Source organism: Lampetra fluviatilis, chromosome 52 (genome assembly GCF_964198595.1).
Source record: "Lampetra fluviatilis chromosome 52, kcLamFluv1.1, whole genome shotgun sequence".
NCBI lineage: Eukaryota > Metazoa > Chordata > Hyperoartia > Petromyzontiformes > Petromyzontidae > Lampetra > Lampetra fluviatilis.
Genome location: NC_136326.1, coordinates 3655798 through 3677481, shown reverse-complemented (window position 1 = coordinate 3677481; position 21684 = coordinate 3655798). Strand labels below are relative to the sequence as shown.

Genomic DNA, 21684 nt, shown 5'->3' with positions numbered 1-21684 from the left:
CGTAGAAGGGAAATAATAAAATAACAAAAATATTCAACAATAAAAATTCTCACGACGTTTCGACTGCAACACAAGCGATCGTCATCAGGTGTGAAATCCACAGCAAATTTTCTTGCTGTGGATTGCTTGTGTTGCAGTCGAAATGTCGTGAGAAATTTTATTGTTTTATATTTTTATTTTATTATTTCCCTTCTACGTGACTTTACCAAAAGAACCAAGAATATGCATCCCTGCAGTGATGAAAGCTTTAAATCAAAATTTAGGCTAAATACATTGCTATTCTTGGAAATATTTATTACAAGTCACGTGCTTAAACCAAACACATATGTTGCTCAGGTGCATCTGAAATCCACGTGATCGCCTCTACAGTACGGTAGTTGCATAGCTTTACAACAGCGGGCGGTGGTTGTTTGATGCTGATTGGCGTGGCTCCGCTATCCGTTTAGTGGGCAGGAAAGTGTTCTCACTGAGCACGCGCATCGATCGTTAGTAATCATTCTTAATTTATTCCTATATTAGTGGTTTTTGGCATAGAGATCTGCGGAAAAAGGATATTTTTGGATTAATCCGCGATTATGAATTATCCGCGGCCGTCCTCCCCGTCATTAGCGTGGATAATCGAGTCTCCTGTACATAGATGAGCTCTGTTGTCTGTCCCGGATGCTGTTTTATATGAAGTTAAATTTAACGCCAAAGTGTTACCGACGAACGTGTCGAGTTTCGTTGATTATATCGGGGGCATGGACGGAGACCAATTGCGTGCAACTCACACCAACATTAAATGACGAAGAGTGGACTAAATGTTTGACTGCTCTCGCCAAATGGACCGAGAGAATGAATCAACGCAATCCGCCGGCTAACCCTCTGGCCAAAACTTCCGCCGGCTGTCATCGACGACGAGACTCAAGACTGCTACTCGCATAAATAAAAACTGCCGACTCGATTAACACTGCTCAGGTAAACCCACAACCAACAGAAACAGGAAGCAGAACAAAGCGATTCATTCTGGGCCAGAATTTTGTTTTGTGGGCAACGGCAAGACAACAAGGGCTGCATTTTTTACGTTCACTGCGGAGCCCTCGTTCACTGTAAAGAATCAAGCGGACCTTTGAGCCAACGAGCCCCACACGCACACACAGCGAGAACCGACGGAGACCAACGTCAACGCGGAAGCCCGTGGAACGGCCCCAGGTGACCCATTTAGGGCGCGTGCGCACACTTAGCGGGCACGATGTGTTTTGCAAGGGATGTCACTTCGCCACGCGCCTGCTATCCCCGCAGGACCAGCACTTATGTGTGCTGAAGCGCTTGCGCCGTACGGAGCCGACCGTGCTGATCGGAGGTACGGGAGGTACGACAAAAAATTAAACAGAAAAAGCAGTTCAAAAGGAATGAGTTTTCAATCTCGATTTAAAATAAAGGTTGCATGCAACCCAGTTGCACAACTGACCGCTCAGGTGTGAACCTGACCAACAAAACCACCAGCTCATTGCCCTTATTAATTACTATCATTATTTTATTAACATCTTTATAGCAAACCTCTACACCTCATTAGAAATTAATATATTCTATTTTAGCAGGTGAGAACAGAATGAGAAATGTTTCAGGTGTCAGTTTCCTGGGGGTGACCTTTGTAAACAAGCGATAACTGATACAGCCAGCACGAGGCAACACCGCTTGAACGGTTCGTAAAAAGAGTGGTCGATCACACGCCAAATCACCGGATTCGCATTAACAACGTTCGCTCTCACGGCTTAGCAAAGCCGATTACATTATTGTTATTTACACTTGCTTACCCAGGAAAGCTTCACCGAGTGTCCTGACTCTTTCAGGAGGGTCCCCTGCCAAATTTCCACAGAAGGGGGGGGGAGATGCTTGCTATGTCCATTACAATAGAGTAATTTGCGAGTAGTTTTTCAAACAGCAGGGGAATCAGGCGGCACATACAGTAAAACCTTAGATTGCTAGTAACTTGGTCTGCGAGTGTTTTGCAAGACGAGCACAATTTTTTAATAAATATTAATTTGATAAACGAGCGAGGTCTTGCAATACGAGTAGTACGTGTACACGCTTTGTCTGCCGAGCGTCACGTGATCACAACTGATATACGAGTGCTTTGGATTACAAACACGTTTCCGGAACGAATTATGCTCGCAATCCAAGGTTTTACTGTATTTTAAGGTTAAGAGACGTGCAGTATTAACCAGGATTCGAAAACCGTGAAGCTCTGGGACAAGCGAGGAACGCCCCGCCGCTGAGCCACGAGAACGCCCGCAGTCTGGTGAAAATAATGTTTGATCGCTCAGGTATTCAAATCGAGTGAAAATTTATTTTTTACACGATAAACTCACTCTGTCTGTTGTTGTCGTATCCTCAAATATTGTAACAATTTTAACCCACTTCCCAATGTCGTATCGATTGCCAACTTGGTATACTTATGTCTTACTGATAACAATACTATATTCTATCATTAAAATTAAAAATATATATTTTTAAACAATCTTTATTATATGTTATGTTTCGGCTTGGGTCTAATTGTCCACGCTCAACTCACGTTGGCTGTAAATCACCACGACCCCTTACGTTATGGCAAGCTTCGGGGCCACTGCCTGGAGTCGTGGGAGTTCTTCCATTACTCGTACGGTACATTTCATGAAAGCGTGTTTTTTTAAAAGTATTTTTAAATATTATTCATGTTATGGTGACTTGGCCGAGACTATTGGTCACAGGAAAAAATTAAGTTTAATATGCCCATTACATACAACGTATAGGAATGGATAAGGATCTACTCCCGACACTTGCGATTCCATGCGTACATCACGAGCTTCATAATAAAAATTAACGGATGACTCGGCGCATCGTGACACCTCTACGCAGCATGCACAAAAGCAAGCTCTTGTTCCGCAAAGTAACACTGTAACCTTTATGTTCTGTGTGTTAGCCTCTTCTCTATTCCGTTATTTTGACCTGATCTCATTGTTCTTGGTTCTTTCGGTAAAGTCACGTAGAAGGGAAGTAATAAAATAATAAAAATAAAACATAATAAAATATGAATGACGCTGTCGCCTCGACAGACCTGGTTTTCACCTGAGGACGGCTGCTTGTGTTGTGGCCGAAACGTCGTGAGAATTATTTTATTATGTTTTATTTTTATTATTTTATTACTTCCCTTTTACGTGACTTTACCGAAAGAACCAAGAAGATGAATCCCTGCAGTCACGAAAGCTTTAAATCGAAATCTGATCTCATTGGTTTGACTGATGCGGTCACACTCATCGGCTTGGGGAATGTTATCTTACACTCGGCCTCTTTACAAACTGTGTCTCTGCTACTTCCACTACTGGACTCATAAAACTTCAAATGACCAGGGAGCTAAAAAGGGGACCAAACCTTGTCACGTGGAAAGACAACCGGTTTTTCTTTCCAGGAGCCATCTGTGTGACCAGGGTTCAGATGCTTATCTCTTGAGTTCAGAGAATAGATAACAAAAACACTGAGAGAGGTCACTTAGGAGTATCCCGAACAGCAGCAGCGGGAGCATCGATTAAGCAGCTTGGCTCCACTTCGCAAGGTTTTCGTGCTGTACAAACTCTCCAATGAATTACCCGGCACGTGGGGAGGAAAAACGTCCGGACGTAATGCCGAACAACGCGCGGGCTCACCCGCGAAAACACGCCGGGGAGCTTGGCACTGTTGTTAAAGTTTCACATGGCGGGGGTGAAAGATCAAGCTTCATCACCGATGACGGTAACACCCTCGTAAAGAATCGCGTCAGAGATGCGACAGCGTTGGTTTTTTTTTACTTCGAAAGCTCAAAGAATGACCGAGATGAAAAGTGTGCAGTCCTGCAATTACTGCTGACGGAAGGAGTGGCACTGTAGAGACCGCTCAAGAGAGTCTATGTAGAGGGTGCTTGGCCTACTCTTCCACACTGTAAGGACACGGCTGAATCTCCAGAGATGTAGCTGGACCACTTGCCTCACGCTTAATCTCCTTGGCTTCGTAAGGGCACACACGCACTTGTACAGCCCTTTTGTCAAGCCACTGCTGGATGAGGACCTCCCAAGCTGTACAGTTTGTGGAGGTCATGTGACCATACTTCAGCACGCTGGTCGAAGCGGGTAGGTGAAGGCGCGGGGAGGCAGGGGAACATAGAAGTAGGAGCACAGCAGTACAGTACAACAGTGTATTTTGCTGCACTGCCACGTGCTGCACATTATGTGCCCCCCACAAATGCAGCTCAACGGAGGCAACAACAACAATCTGATTGGTGCAAAGTGATCACCATATCGAAGCGGCGTTATCAAGGCTCAAGCCCGCTTAGCTTCCAAGATCCGAACGGATCGGCGGGCAGATTCCAAGTGGTTCGGTCAAGAGGTTTTTACGACAGTTTGAATTCGTAAACATTTTTCCCCGGCTGCTAAAAGAAAAAGCCTTAAGTCGTCCATTCTCATGCTGATCGTGTCGTTTTCATCGCAATTCAAGCGACACAAATTCTTCTCCAACACAATAGCGGAGGCCGGCATAGATTTTTTTTTTTCGTCAAGAGAGAGAGAAAGTTGTGATGAATACGAGGCACGGGGCACAATTGTGATGCTGGCGTCTCAAGAGCTACAGATGATTCTTAATAATTTGACAAAGATGTCATGGAAGATCGTCTTGGGTAAAAATGCATTATTTACTATTATTACAATGATTAAATTAAAAGGTGACCGAAATAAATTTTAGTCAACCGGATGTCAAAAACAGGAAGAAGAAAAACTTCTTCAAACATGGCACCGTTATCGTTTTTTGTTAATCATCAACTAAAATGAGTTTTGACTTTCGATTTAAAGCTTTCGTGAATGCAGGGATTCATCTTCTTGGTTCTTTCGGTAAAGTCACGTAAAATGGAAATAATAAATAATAATAATAAAACATAATAAAATAATTCTCACGACGTTTCGGCCACAACGCAAGCAGCCGTCCTCAGGTGAAGAACAGGTCTGTCGAGAAGACAGAGTCTAAGACAGAGTCTTCTCGACAGACCTATTCTTCACCTGAGGAGGGCTGCTTGCGTTGTGGCCGAAACGTCGTGTGAATTACTTTATTATGTTTTATTTTTATTATTTTATTATTTCCATTCTACGTGACTTTACCGAAAGAACCAAGAAGATGAGTTCTGACTTAACGAGCACCACATTACAAGTGATGGGACAAAAGGGGGTGCGGGGGGATTGCATTGCCTTTCGGTGAACAAACAGCGGCCGCCCGATATAGAGAGAGAGAAAGGCAAACAACATGTGTACAAACCTCACACCCCGACTCAACTGTACTTTTTCCCATCTCCCGTATCAACCGCAGAGTAACACAACCACCACACCCCCCACCTCACCCAGAACCATCGCAAAGGGCTTTGTCACACAATATTTAATACCTTAGGCGTTGTTAGGGAGACTCTGCGGTGACATCCGCTTCGTCGCGGGCAGCCCGTTGTCTCTTACAGCTGCTGCAACGGGCAGGTCAGTTCACCTGCAGGGCAGCAAGGCGAGACAGCGGGGGTTAGGCGTGATGTGGCTTGACCGCAGCTGTGGTGGCTGTGGTGGCCTCACACTGGTGATGTGTGGTGGGCTCACACTGGTGTGTTATGACCTCGCACCAACAGCGTAGCAGATGGCTGCGACGCTGGGGCACCCGGGCGCACCTATCAGTGGCTACGGAGAACCAGCCGACGAGCCAACGTGATTTCACGTTCATACGAGCGGTGCGCATCTCCCGTTTGCAGCCCTGGCAAAAATTCCACACTTCTTTGATGGTGTCGAGTCAATCCATAGGACAATCACTGTGGTATTTATTTAAACGATCCGTGGGAGGGATGATAGGCCGAGAGAAATCCTCAACCGGGATTCGATCTCCCAACTTTCTGATTGCGAGCCGACCCCTCCACGGCCGAGCTATCTGGCCGATTAAACTTGCCGAACTCATCGATACGCGACAAACGACATACAGCGGGCGAACCAAAATCCGGTTGCCCCCTTTCTTTTCTCAAAAGGTCGTTTCCACTCTTGCGAAAAGATGGTCAACAACACCTGAGATGGAACACCCCCTGGTTCCGACACCTCACTGTACTTGTACCTTACAGATAGAGCGCTCAGCGATTCACTCCAGGCACTAACTCACCGGACGGACAGTCAGTAACCCTCCTTAAATCGGATAAAAGCCGTTTGGAGTGCTGCCCGAAATCTGAAAAATTCAACGGAGCCTGCATATGAAGCCCTAAATCGTATTTAGCTTATAATAAACATCCACACATCGCTTTATGATGTTAGCTCATAATACACACAATTCCAACCAAATTAATAAACACAGGTTATGCGTGTTGCGACAGCTGTCACGACGCAAAACGACGCCAACAAAACCAGGTTGAATGGGTTTTTTTTAATTCCTAAAGTATTTAGGCCAGGGGCAAAACCCAACCATACCAGACAGAAGCCGCCCACTTACTGTATGTACGTAAACGAACAACACACAGGTACACATGAACACAGATAATAATGAGAAGAAGAGTTTGGCTCGTAATGCCGGATACGCTGTGTGTGTGCGTCCTCTCTGATTAACTATTTTTTAAAGATGTAACTGGTTCTTGCCAACGATCGGGCGATTTTCTCTCTCTCTATCGCTTCCGATCTTATAATCCAAATCTCTGTTGTGACTGCCCACCCACACCTGTCTCCACCTGTTCTCTGGCCGGGATTGTTAGTTTACATGAGCTTATTATTGCTATCACTACGCTTGTTTTACCATTTTACAGGAGGATCCTGCCAACGTTTCGCAGCAGGAGGTAACGTTGTTGCTCTGTGCGATCCCAATTGGGCAAACTTTGCGGGATATTTTTCAACATTGGGATGCTTGGCCAATAGCAGTTGCATTGGGTTTTCTTGTTTAGCTTTGGGAGAAAACTGCAGAACCCGCAGGAAACCCACGCAGAACAGGGGTAAGAACAAACCAAAACTCGGGAAGGAGCACAATTCAGGAATCGAACCCAGGCCCTTAAGATTGTTACCACCGTAGTACTGCCCCTTTCACCAAAACGACAGATATGCAGCATTCTCTTTGATTAACTCTTAAGAACTGCATATAATTTCGATTTAAAGCTTTCGTGACTGCAGGGATTCATCTTCTTGGTTCTTTCGGTAAAGTCACGTAGAATGGAAATAATAATAAAATAATAAAAATAAAACAGAATCAAATAATTCTCACGACGTTTCGGCCACAACGCAAGCAGCCGTCCTCAGGCGTCTCCCCGACAGACCTGTTCTTCACCTGAGGACGGCTGCTTGCGTTGTGGCCGAAACGTCGTGAGAATTATTTTATTATGTTTTATTTTTATTATTTTATTATTTCCATTCTACATGACTTTACCGAAAAAACCAAGAAGATGAACTGCATATAATGCATGCGTAATGTGCATACATTGTGCATGTTGATTAACCGTGAATAACCAACAAAATTATAGATATCCATTGTAATTTATATGAAGACATTAACCCACCCCTGGTCCTCGCACCTGATTGGCTCATCACATCTATCCCTCTATTTAAGACCGAAACAGGAGGAGGATTTCTCCAAAACTGTGGCTGTCGCCTGATGAGGCTGGTGGCAATTACCAGTGAAATTTCAAATCGTAAATGTTGTGGGTTTACTCTCCAACACACCGGTGTGCTGAACTAGGAACGAATTGGCACATTTTGTTTACATGACAAACATTACTAATTAGCTGTGCCTATTATGGACATAAGGCAATCTTCTACAGCCCTTCTGCTGACCTCAAAAACCGAACGACAGCCCAAGTGTAACAACGCAGGGTTTTATCGATTTACACAACGGGTTCATGTCACTCCTGCAGCCACAAGAGGCACCTCCATTCATCGCTGTAAAAAAATATAAAGTTGCCACCCAACTCACGGAGAGGGAGTTGGGGGGGGCGAAAGGGAATGACACCCGCCGAAACAAGGTCCATATAAACTGGGCGAAAAAAAGCTAAGGACACAAATACCACGCAAACTAAAGATCTAAATGGATCCCAACCGCGGTGGGGTGAACGCTGTCACGCAACGCGGGGAACGTGGAGTGAAAGGTGGCAGCAGTATTCACGCGGCCCACCCTGTTAAGTGAAAAATCACGACGAATGCCATCAACGCGGCGACTGGAACACCGATCATCGATCTCCCCAGTGTCCAGAGCAGAAGAAAATATATTAAAAAGAAACGTAACGGAGTGAACGCGTGCCACAAAAACGCAAGTCTAAACTAACACGTCAACGCAGCCCAACAAATCGTTAACCCCACCGTCCCCTCCGCGATTCCAGTTCGTGTCTCGTTTGCGTGCTTAATTTTTTTTTCGCTTCTACGGTTTCGTACGAACGCTGCGTTTGCGTGAACGCTGCGTTCGCGTCAACGCAACATGAGCGCACCGTTTGCGTGCGATTTTTGCACGAACAGCAAATGTGATTTTACGTGCGTGAGATCTCGTACAAAAAGAGCTTAGACATCGGCTGAGGTCGATGAATCCAATACATTGTGGCACACCTATAACAACCCAAAATGGCAATGCGTGATTAATAAATTGAAATACCACATGCATTTTCCTGGCATTTCAATCTATTGTAAAAGCCCGGCGTTCCGTTTGTCCGTCAACTAAATGATGAGACCTAACAGGTTTACAACAATTGTCGCCCCCCCCCCCCAAAAAAAGACATGCCAGTCCCTGCCTACACACCCTACATATAATAGTCAGTAGGATCTGCACACATTGGGGGCGGGGCAAAGAAGACATCGGCACGGATATTTTAGCGTGAAAAAATATGACTATGAATTCGCCTTGATCAATTAGCATCGTGACTGTTATAGCCAACCCTAATTAGTACCTAGCACTGATAATGCCCTAATTTGCGCTCAAATTACCTCCCTGCAGTGTCCCCCTGCTGTACCACATTGGCCATCTCTCAACGGCACTCCTCCGAGCCACACACTTCGCTGTTAAACTTCTCACCTCCGCTCCTTCGTGCCAACGCATGATTCCCAGTGCCCAACATCTTAGTTGGCATCCACTGCAACGACGGTGGGTGGCGCGATGATTAGTGTGGTGCCCTGTGAACTTAGCAATCTGAGATCGAATTCTGACCACGGCTAACATCAGTGGCGAGTGATATCGGAAACCAGTTCACCGGGCCCCCTTCCTTCACGAACCCCAGCGATGACCAGAGTGGTAATAAAGTATGGTCAAACAATGCGTGACTGACATGGTATATTGGGAGGCCGTCATTGAGAATCTTTATTATTTTAAATGCAATTACAAAAAGGCCCTTGCAGCATTCAACCGACATGCAACAATGTATCGACATGTCAATCATAATAGATTCTTGCAACAAAGTGTACTCCGTATGGGTTAATTTCGACTCGTAAAAGTAATTTGCTCATGTGATCCCTGCAGCCCACGAGAGGCACTACACAGTCAGCACTGTCAATAAAAAACATATTCTGGAATCAAATTGCGATCCAACAAAGTGACTTGACAATTCACAAAATTGCAATGGGGTAGACGCGAATCAATACACGACAAATGGTCAATGTAGGAACCCGGCAATTCATCAACAGGAATGTATTCTTATGCTCGCGAATATGGGCATCAAAATACAGACGTAAGAATCTATAAACCATGTAAATTATAGTCACAGGTTGCGCTAACGTTACATTTAAGCGTGGACAAAACCGTACACACAAAGCGGAAAACAATGAGTATCAAATAGGATGGCAAAAAAGGAGACAAAAATAGCTGATCCTGCCATCTGTAAGTCCCTCCCCTCTCTCTCTCACCTGCACGTCTTGTGGCTTTCTCAGGATGTTGTGCGGTCGTAGGTTTTTACCCTGTCAACTGGTACAAAAACTGACACCTTTATACAAGGCATCATGTTTGCAATAACCACAACACAAGCAGTCAAAATGCAAACAAAAAGAAACAACTCTGATAATGATGATGATATGCACTGTCCTTGAAGTTGATTGGTCCACACCCGAGACAGCTTTCCTTAGAGCCTAGTCTCACATGGTGTTGGACCAGATGACGCCTTTTGGCGTCTGTCAGTTTTTGTACCAGTTGAAAGGGTAAAAACCTACTACTATATTTTGCCACTGGTAAAGGAGATGTCTCATAGTGTTGTGCGGTAGTCAATGCTCTCTTCCGACTCCATTGCATATCACACACACACTCACCTACATACCCCCTGCAGTGCATAGCCTCCCATGTGGACGTAACCTTCTCACCAACCCTTCTGTACATAGAGAAATAGAACCCCCACAGTATAGCCTCCACAGGCTGCTGCTGCTGGGTGGGGCAAGTGCTCTCAGACAACACCGATGAAGGCCGGCACGGTGCACGAGCAGGTGGCGTGGTCGGAACAACGACCGGCCGACCACCTTTGTCTCCCCCCAGAGCCGATGTTTACACATCGCAAAGGCGTTCCGGGGGCTTGAACTCAACAACTGTGATACAATAAAAAAATCACCTTCACGCTGGGAATTAGAAACCCGATGCAGTCAAAATATATCTCGGTTAAATGCACATCTAAACTACGCTTACAACCTTCACCTGCCCAGGCAATAAAAACAAAGACAAAGATCCCCCTTATAGACGTAACAGACTGTAGGGGCAAGTGCTGTTAGCAAGCTCCTACGAAGGCTGGCTCGGTAAAAGGGGGTGGGTGACCAGCACCACACCTGGCCACCTTCGTCTCCCCAGTGGTGATGTTTACACACCGCACCAGGTAATAATTTGAGGCCGAGTCGACCTAGAGGAGGGCCCAGGGCCGGTTCAGATAACCGTCACTGGTGTTGGCCGTGAGCGGACACACACAACTCGATTTAACCAATCAATGGACCGACCATTCAAGACACACCACAGTGCCCGGACCAGAACGACTCGATTGATAACACTGGTCAACAACAAAAAAATTCTTCTTTTTCTGGCCTGGACTTTTGCAGCTGTTTTAGACTAATTTCAGGGTGCTGATTCCAAATCTGATCTCAGATTTGCTTTATCACATTTTTATACTATCAGCATACCCCATTTTCATTGATTTTACCGGAAATTAACTCTGTCACTTATGATTGCAAGTTGTTGCGAGTCAGTGACTGATTTAGTGTTAAAATATGGTGCTGTATTTTTAGGAAAGTGTGTTTATAATATCATTTTATGTAGATATCCACATTTATTTTATATTTTTCTTCTGCAGTTTTTATTGAAAATGCAATATTTGATATCTCAAAAACCTGATGTGATAAGACAAAAACTGATGCCAGATTTGGAATCAGCACCCCAAAATTACCTTAAGACCGTTGGAATACCTTATGCCAGAAAAAGTGTGTTGACCAGTGTAATCAACTCACCACACCACTCGTTTTCCCACCTCACCGCTTGCGGTCCATCACAGCTCACTCCGCCGCTGCCAAGTAAGATGAGCTATAGAGTTCTGTGCTCGGCGTGAGCCAACAACACGGCCGCGCGTCGGATTCACACGTGGAAAATAAACAAATCGACCAAAGCCACTTTGACTTTGGGTGGTTTCCCCCATTGTTGGTAATGGGGACACTGGCACATTATTTTGCCAAACTGTCAAATACAAGAAAATAATAATCGCCGACACACGAATTGGTCAAACTTTTGTGTTGAACCGGGAGCCTTGTTTGATCAATGTTTTGTTTTCAGGTTGGACCACGTGGTAGTTTTATTCCCAAATTATTGTCATTAACACTCCACCACTGGACAACATTATTACAATAACGAATATATTATATAAAGCTAAAGATATGATTTATAACTAATATCTAACGATAAATAACTCGTTTAGAATTATTTGCGATGTAAACATGACCATCTTGACAAGATTGCCACGTTGATAAAGAGAAAATTCAAGTGTAGCATTGCACTGCCTATGAAAACCTACGTATTAAGGAACATGATTTATCTTAATTAATAAAACTAAACTAAACTACTTTATTGGCCACGTAACACCCGCTGAGCCATTAGCTCTTTTACAGAAGTGACCTGGCTATCACAAATGATAGCTCAACAAAGCGGCTTCTCATGCGGAAATTGATAGCAGCCAACTCTAAAGGCGTGTTTCTATACGTGGAGGGAAAAATCGTGTTATCCGGAGAAAAATCCACACGACCACGAGAAAAACATGAATACTCCAAACATACAGCAGGCGCCAGGGTCGGGATCGAACCCACGCCCTCCTGCACACCAGGCGAAGGAGATAACATCTGGCCGCCCCATAAGAGTGTATACACTACATTCATTACATGTATAACCCTTCTATGAATTACCCATGGATTTCAGCTTGGTTTTAAGATTACCAAGTATCCACTCACCAAAAACAACGCTCAACAATTACCATTCCGCATTTATAACCCTCCACGACTTAACACTCATGATTCAACACTCATGATTCAACAATCATAATTCATCACTCATCGACGTTCATACTTATTAATCACTCGCCACCAGCCACTGGGCCAGCAGTCACAACGTGCATCACTCACCGCTAACCACCAAGACTGCTGGGGGGAAATGCAAAAAAAACGCCCATTACACACGTACACGCAGATACACGCACGTGATTACACACACACATGAACATTCACACGCATACTCTTAGTACTTTCGGTAAAGTCACGTAGGTAAAAAATGAAATGAAAATTAATAAAAAATAAAATAAAAATCACGACGTTTCGGAGGCAACACAAGTCTCCAAGTGATGCATCAAATCTGGCTGTGACGGTCCCACCTGATGACCGAGACTTGTGTTGACTCCGAAACGTCGTGATTTTTATTTTATTTTTATTAATTTTAATTTCATTTTTTACCTGCGTGACTTTACCGAAAGTACTAAGAGTATGAATCCTTGCAGTCACGAAAGCTTCAAATCTAGACATTCACACGCACTCACGGACTCATTTACATCAAGATTCATACAAAGATCCCCCATATAGGTTACACAAACGGTTGGACCAAGTGTTGTTTGTGAGCACCTGTTAAGGTAAACAGCTCACTCATGATGCGGTCCGGTCGTATGGACAGCACCATGCCTGGCTGTCTGTCTCCCCAGTGCTGATGTTTGCACACCATAACCAGGTTCTCTCATTTAAGGCCTGAGTCGAACAGGGAAAGACCCAGGACACATTGAGACGTCACTTGCCACTACTTTTAGCCATTACCAAGATTTGAACTCGGTTCGATATTTGCGTATGTACACCTATGCCTATGTACACCTAAGCGTACACAAAAGCAGGGTGCATTGGTCAGGACACCGCCCGATGAAACCGGCAACCTGAGTTTAATTCCCGGTCGTGGCCAACAACATCGGTGGTGAGCAACATCTGAAAGAGCGATGGCCAGCCTCCCCCAAACCCATGTCCAACCTAGACTGCCGAGTGCGGTGAAGGGACCTCATCGGTGAAGGGCCCTCATCGCGAAATGAATTGACCGTTGCGCCACAAACAATGATAAAATCAAAGATCCCCGTATAGCCTTAACAAACTGCGGGGCAAGTGCTGTTAGCGAGCACCTATAAAGGCCGGCACGGCGCACAAGGGGGTGGGTGGCCAACATCACGCCCGGCCGCCTTTGTCTCCCCAGCGGCGATGTTTACACATCGCACAGGGTACTCATTTGAGGCTGAGTCGACCTAGGGGAGGCCCCGGGCCGGTTCACTGGTGTTCGCCGTGAGCGGGAATCGAACCCGGGTCGCCGGGTTCACCGCTCCCCACCCACTCCCAAACGCACACATACATGTGAATAATGGCATGCGAGGGTGCCTGTGTATAATATACTGCTGTTCGCCAATCAGAATTGATTTTGGGGCTCAGGTGGTGCGGTAATGGCCCTGGTGATGGGCACGCCAACACCAGGGATGGGGAATGGAGACAAAGGAATTAAAGGCTTCAGTCTGCCACGGCACTATTTTCACGACAGCGGTTGTTTTACTTAGAGGTGGACTGGTGGTGAAAGTAGTTCATACAATGCACCGTGACCACGGGAGACCTAGGTTCGATTCCAAAGCATGGCTAACATCAGTGGGGAGAGGCATCCTAACCCCCATCACCCACCCTGTCCTCTCACCCTCCTATTCATAACTTACACAGACTCGCGTTGTGAAGTATGGTCACAAAACCCTCATGACTGACACTGCATACGGAAGCGTTTATTCAAAAGTAGACACATAGCTGTAACAAAAATGTGTTATCCATTTTTGATGATAATTTTACATAATAGTGCACATTTGTGATGCAGCGTTATGGATTTTTCAGTTGGTGGATCATGCAGAGTCGTGAAATTCCCCAAAACCCACTTGGGCAACGAAGTGGCGAGGAGATGGCAGGACAGCAAATGGTGTTCACGTACCCATCTGTGCAGACCTCCGAATATCATCCCCCCCCTTTCTGTGGGCAATCCAGTTTGGCCAGAAGTGCAAAGCACGCCGTTCGCCATCGCTCGCAGTCTCGCGATCCATCAACCATAAATCAAAATTCCTGCACGCGAGCCGATTTCATCAATAAAAATCACGACGTTTACTTGATACAGATATTTTGCTGTGACAGTTTCACCTGAAGACGGAAGCTTGTGTTGCCTCCGAAGCGTCGTGATTTTATTGTTTTATATATTTTTTTTATTAATTTTTATTTCATTTTTTACCTACGTGACTTTAAGAACTAAGATTACGATTTCATCGCCCCATCTCCACGGCCGTATTTCCTCTTGGGAGTGTTTTTCGCCCCTTTGGCTGCCACTCTGTCATTGGTCTCGACCGGCGGACACCATCCCGTCAAGTGACGTGTCCAGCCCAGGCCCACTTCACGGTCAATACGACCCGTAACGGAGGGGGGTTTTATTTGTGTTAGATCTCGTAAATGTGTGTCTGTTAAACCCGCCACCACCCGACACAGCCAATTAGTGAAGGTTTGTCACGTAAAACGAAACATGGCAACTAGTTACTCGTTCAGCACACCGGTTTGTTGGAGAGTAAACCCAGTTTGGCCAGATGACACATTAATATGTACGCAAACTAACCCCCCAAAAAACCCTCTATTGTGGATAATGTAGGTCACGGAAGCCTACTACGTGTCAAACTGTTCAATGCAACGTCTGTAAACTTGTGTGTCACGCGTTCCTGTTTCTGCCTTTCAGTAAAAATCCCAAACACGTATCTCCCCCAAGCTCCCCCCACTGACGTTCTCATTGCACGAGACAAAGCCATCATCCCCTTTACGGGAGGCCTCAGATATTGTTCAGATGTACAGGGACACCGCGGAACGGAATTGGGTCTGGTGGAGCAACGAGAGAGGAGAGATGGGGGGCTATGATGTACGGAGAAGGATGCCAACAGACTGATCTGTCTGAACCCTAAGAGGTGGTGAGGGGTCGGGGCCTTTTTAAACAATGGGGGCTTGAGGGGTCTCAGGGACAAAGGGCAAGGCGGCGAAAGGGCACGGAGAGGAGTGAGACAGATGGAGACACAAAATAATCGGAGAGAAACGCAGGTGCGATACAAAAAGGGGACAGCGCGCAAACACGAAGACCAGATCACCACGGCAGACACGGTGAGAAACAAAGACGCAAAGCTCTTTGCCAAACCTGCATCAGTCCACTGCTGGATGAGGGCCTCCCCACGCACAATGTCGATCACGGGGTGGGCTGGGGGGCTGGGTGGTGTTATTTGAATCATTATTTACCTGTGCTGGTTGGTTTGACGTGGGTTTAACGCAACACGGTTCGGGTGTCACTCGCTGCTGTTAGCCGTGAGTCCATCGGGAATGGATCGCCCCTGAGTTGTGCAACGTAGTGCGCTAAGCAACTGTGCCACCCACCGCTCCTCGCATACAAAGACAAAGATCCCCCGTATAGCCTGTAGCAGACTGCCGGAGCAAGTGCAATCAGTCCATGAAGGCCGGCACGGCGCACGAGGGCTGTGGATGGCCAACACCACGCCCGTACACACACACACAAGGAGCTGAAATACATCTACACAGGCATATATACAAATAACATTTAAACGATAACGCGTGTAACCCACAGAGACTGTAGAGGCAAGCGACGTTAGCGAACACCTATTAAGTGCGGACCTAATCCCGCCCGGCCGCCTTTGTCTTCCCAACGTCGACGCTTACAGAGACGCGCGTGTAGGATGCTCCACACTTGCCCAGTCTACCCCGGCCTTGAATGACCCTGCTAATCCCAATTCATCACATCCCAATGAAACGCGACATCACCATCACCACCATCACCTGCACCACCACCAACGCGTTCACCAACCATCATCATCAGCACAACCAGCCCAATCAGCACCACCAAAGACAAAGATCCCCCGTGTAGTCTTAACATGCTGTTGGGGCAAGTGCTGTCAGCGAGCACCTATGAAGGCCGACCCCAGCACACAACGGGGTGGGTCTATATACCACGCATGGCCCCCTTTGTCTCCCCCACACACTGTACCGATGTTGACACACCGCACCAGTTACTCACACGAGGCCGGGGTCTACCGAGGGGTAGGCCCAGGACCGGTTCATAAGAATCGCCGCTGCTATCGGTCGTGAGCGGAGAATCGAACCTTGGTGTGACCGGGTGGTTCGTAGCGCAGCGCTAAGCACTGCGCCACCGCTCCTCCGTATCACCACCAGCACCACCATCATCGCGTTCAACATAAATGTGCGTCACAGTGCACAGCACATTGTGTCAATCCACTGCTGGATGAGAGCTCACCCACCCGGGTGAGGCAGGGAGATGAGGGTGGGAGGGGGGGGGGCGTGAGATTTGACCATACTTCACCACGCCGGTCCGGCACGGCACACAGTACGCAGTTGGCCGACGATGCCCTAAACGATGATTGAGCGGTATAAAATCGTAAGCCCGCCGGAGCGCGCAGACAATCGTCTACAACAACAACAAAAAGGAAACTCAACACCCGTACCCTTATTAGCGCATGCGAATGTAAATAATTGTAATTTAAAAAAACAAAAAACCGCGCTGTTTGTCGCTTACCTTGACGCGGCGACGCGATGAGGCGAACGAACGCCTTCCCACCAAAGCAAGCAAACCTCTCATTGTATTCCCTAGCGCACATTGGCGACATGGGTGGGGGGGGGGGCGCTTCGCCGCTCTCGCGCTGGCCAATCGCGACGCGCCTCTCGCCTCGTGCGCATTACGAAATACAAACAGATGTTTTAAAATAAGTAAATAAATAATGGTGGCTTGCCGAGGACCAATCAGAAGCGAGCGTTCGGCGCGGGGGTGGGAGGGGTCTGACGGTGGGGGAGTGGCTCTCAGCAGGAGCATAGAAGTTCGGTACAACAATAAACACATTTTACTGGGAGGAACCACCTGGTTCCACCAGCCCACAGGGGATTATTGTGTCCGTCCGTCCGTCCGTCGCGCATCCAAAAATGAGAGGGGTGGGGCTTGGTGGAGAGGGGAGGGGTTGGGCGGGGAGGGAGGGTGGGGCTGGGTGGGGAGGGTGGGGTGGGGCTGGGTGGGGAGGGGCTGGTCACCCCGTGGTGCCCTTATAAAACTCAACGTTTAATCTACTCACGCCGGCTTGTGCCCGCCCTCACAGTCGGCCATATTTACGGATATACACCACGCCGCCGTTGACCCTGGCCATTGACCGAGCAACCCAACGTTCCTACCAGCTCCCTCCGTAGAAATGTGTTTATTTGGGGATTCTGGGATGTTGGCAGAGGTGCAACGAGTACAATTAACTAATGCAAACAAACTCAACGCATTCAATATTACCGTAGCCTAAAAATATATAAAAGGCGACTTGTCACGCAATGTTCACCGCTTCATAGGATGTATCCACAACTTTGGCTGTCGGCCTGATGAAGCTGGTTGTAATTACTGGCGAAACGTCGTACTCGAATTGTAAATGTTGTGGCCTTACTTTCCAACACTCCAGGCGTGCTGAATTAGTAACGAATTCGCATGTTTTGTTCACGTGACAATCCTTACTAATTGGCTGTGTCGGGTGGTGGTGGGTATAACGACACATTTATATTGACGCGATCTAACGCAACAACCTCTATTATGCACACAGTTCGTTTGAGGTGGTGGTCTGGATAAGGCCGAGAGCTTTAGAATGTGCAGGGAACTTTTTTGTGATGTAAATAACTTTTTACGATGGGTTTTCTCGTTGCATTTACATATTCTAACGATGGTATTGTATCTTTGCCTTTTATGAGCGATTTCAAGATGCGTTTACATTATTTGGCTGCTAGAAATGTCCACATTGAGATATAATTTGTGGCCAGGTCGCTTCCGTAAAAACACATTCCTGCGGAGGGAGCTGGTAGGAACGTTGGGTTGCTCGGTCAATGGCCAGGGTCAACGGCGGCGTGGTGTATTCCGCAAATATGCCCGACTGTGAGGGCGGGCACAAGCCGGCGTGAGTAGGTTAAACGTTGAATTTTATAAGGACACCATGGGGTGACCAGCCCCTCCCCACCCAGCCCCACCCTCCCCACCCAGCCCCTCCCCACCCTCCTCACCCAGCCCCTCCCTCCCCACCCAGCCCCTCCCTCCACGATGGACGGACGGACACAATAATCCCCTGTGGGCTGGTGTAACCAGAGGTTCCTACCAGTATAATTTAATAGCTCAGTGGTCTTTACCTGGTAAAATAAAATAAAAATAGTTCATTTTTATTTTGTTAGTTATTTACTTACCTTTCCTATACTTTGCACTCCTATCGTGTTTTTGTGTTGTTTGTTATAATTTTGTTCACCGTCCCTACTGGACATCTGTGAAGAAGAGCTTTATAGCTCATCGGATTCCTCTAGTATGCATAAATATTCATATTCTGTTACTTCCACAGGCGATACCAATCAGGACAATACGTACTGTACAGGAGATCGTCTTGGCTCAATGTGTGAAACAGTCGCCCTCTAGCGAAATTGATCGTAATTACTTACAGAAGAGGGAATATATAAACTAAACTATTTTTATTTTACCAGGTAAGGCCCACTGAACTATGTAGCTCTTCTTCTTGGTTCTTTCGGTAAAGTCACGTAGAAAGGAAGGTCTGTCGAGGCGACAGCGTCTGAAATTCAGACGCTGTCGCCTCGACAGACCTGGTTTCACCTGAGGACGGCTGCTTGCGTTGTGGCCGAAACGTCGTGAGAATTATTTTATTGTTTTATTTTTATTATTTTATTACTTCCCTTCTACGTGACTTTACCGAAAGAACAAAGAAGATGAATCCCTGCAGTCACGAAAGCTTTAAATCGAGATATGTAGCTCTTTTTTCATAAGCGACCTGGCCACAAATGATCGCTCAAGGAAGTGGCTTATCAAGTGGAAATTTACAGCAACCAAATACTGTACATTTCTGTGATAGCAATACACCGACATATATGTAAAATGTATGAATACGTATTATGTTAAATTACATGGTTTTGCGGCCAACTTGCAGTCACGAAAGCTTCAAATCTAGAATTTTTTGCAGAAGTTCACGGTTCGGAATCTAGCGGCCGCCCTGCTTATTGCTGTGGCGTGTCATAACCGTAATCATTGCACGCGATGTTTGCTTCGCCGTTCACAAGAATAGGCCATCGTGTGTCGTTGTCAGGGTCCCGATATTGCCGCTTTCAAAATGACCCGCAAATTACTCAATTGAGATTATACTGTACATGGAAATCCAATTTTTCCCTGCTTGCAGACTAATGCCCCAGGTGACTCTTGCAAATGAGACTAACCCTGGCCTCTTGCGTTTCTCACCTTGTTAAACAACATAGATTTTAAACCGATTTACAATCAAGAGGGTAGCTGCGCTTGGTAAAGCAGTATTGTCAAAAATCTCAACACATCCGTCAATAACACTGTGGCCTTTAAATGAAAAAAAATATACACATATGTAATAAAGGACTTCGCCGACACACTGCTTGGTCTCCGTCTCTCTTTATTCCCGTTGACGCTCGCACTCCGCTGGTCCCGACAGCGGGACCGGCTGCTCCTCCCGCGCGCCCCGCACGCGCTCTCCCGTCAGTCGCTCCGCTCTCCCCGCTCCCGCACACCGCTGGCCGACGGTGTGCTTGAAGCTCTTCCAGCCACGTGGCTGATGGCGCAGATCCCCTCCGGCCACCCAACATGGTCCAGCTTCGTCATTCCACCAACTCCCCGGGATCCCACCTATATTCCCTTCACCACGTGATCCTGTCTCCTCCCTCTCACCACGCCCTTCACCGAACCTTCCAGATCCGACCTCCGCATAGCGCCTTGCTGGCTCCGCCCTTAGGTTCCGCCCCCACTCACCTCGCTTCCGATTGGACCGGAGGTGAGCGGCGGACCTTCACATACGCCCCCATACTGGGCCCCGCCCCCCAATACCCTGGGCAGTATGATTGGCCCAGAGCCGAGCAGTGAAACTCCGCTTACGCTCGCATTACACATAACAGGCGACGTTTTGGTAATGGCACTTTTTTATTGCACGTAGAATTTAGTGACAAATATGTTGATTCTGTGTTGTTGTTTGTGCTTGTGCGCCACTGCCATCGCAGTATCAGAATCAGATTCTTTATTTTTTCTGGAGAAATCCGATGAACTATGAAGCTCTTTTTCACACATGTCCAGTAGCAGAGGGTCACAAAGTTACAACAATAAAATACCGGGATATTCATGAGTGTGCGGGTGCCCCAGTAGAACAATTTTCTAAATACAGCCCCTGTTAATTACACGACGGCCATATTTAGTCAAATTACAGCTTGTCATTTAGATTGCTTTTTGATACTATTATAAAGATAAAAAGCTAAGCGAACTACACCGGGATTGCCTGGCGTTTGACGTGTCATTTATATCTGCAGAATGTGAAGAACCAGTGGCATCTACATCTGCAGAACATGAAGAACCAGTGGCATCTACATCTGCAGAACATGAAGAACCAGTGGCATCTACATCTGTAGAATGTGAAGAACCAGTGGCATCTACAACTGCAGAACATGAAGAACCAGTGGCATCTACATCTGCAGAACATAAAGAACCAGTGGCATCTACATCTGTAGAATGTGAAGAACCAGTGGCATCTACAACTGCAGAACATGAAGAACCAGTGGCATCTACAACTGCAGAATGTGAAGAACCAGTGGCATCTACATCTGCAGAACGTGAAGAACCAGTGGCATCTACATCTGCAGAACATGAAGAACCAGTGGCATCTGCATCTGCAGAATATGAAGAACCAGTGGCATCTGCATCTGCAGACCATTAAAAACCAGTGGCATCTGCAGAACATGAAGAACTAGTGGCATCTGCATCTGCAGAATATAAAGAACCAGTGGCATCTGCATCTGCAGAACATGAAGAACCAGTGGCATCTACATCTACAGGAGATTATACAACTTTTAAAGCCATTCCCCGTGTTTAGTGTACAGGTCGTGCAACGTGTTTGGAATAAAGTTAGACTTATTCTTAGGTTTTTTCGGTAAAGTCACGTAGGTAAAAAATGTAAACTAATACAAGTAAAATAAAAATAAAATAAAAAACCACGACGTTTCGGAGGCAACACAAGCTTCCGTCTTCAGGTGGAACAGTCACAGCACGATAGCTGTATCAAGTGAGAGAAATTCCAAGAAAACCGTATTTGTATATATACTGGTTGAG

At 46.5% G+C, this 21684-nt stretch overlaps 1 protein-coding gene across 2 annotated transcripts in view; it reads right to left on the bottom strand.

The window, feature by feature from the left end:
- Positions 1-17147, bottom strand: part of LOC144949100 (disheveled-associated activator of morphogenesis 2-like) — a 123422-nt gene extending 106275 nt beyond the window's left edge. For both annotated transcript variants that reach the window (XM_078878941.1, XM_078878942.1), the window contains exons 1-2: positions 17077-17147; positions 5417-5511 (exon numbers count right to left, since the gene is read on the bottom strand). The gene's annotated coding sequence lies outside the window, so the exon portion shown is untranslated. The remainder of the gene's footprint in view (positions 1-5416; positions 5512-17076) is intronic.
- Between the last annotated feature and the right edge of the window lie 4537 nt (positions 17148-21684).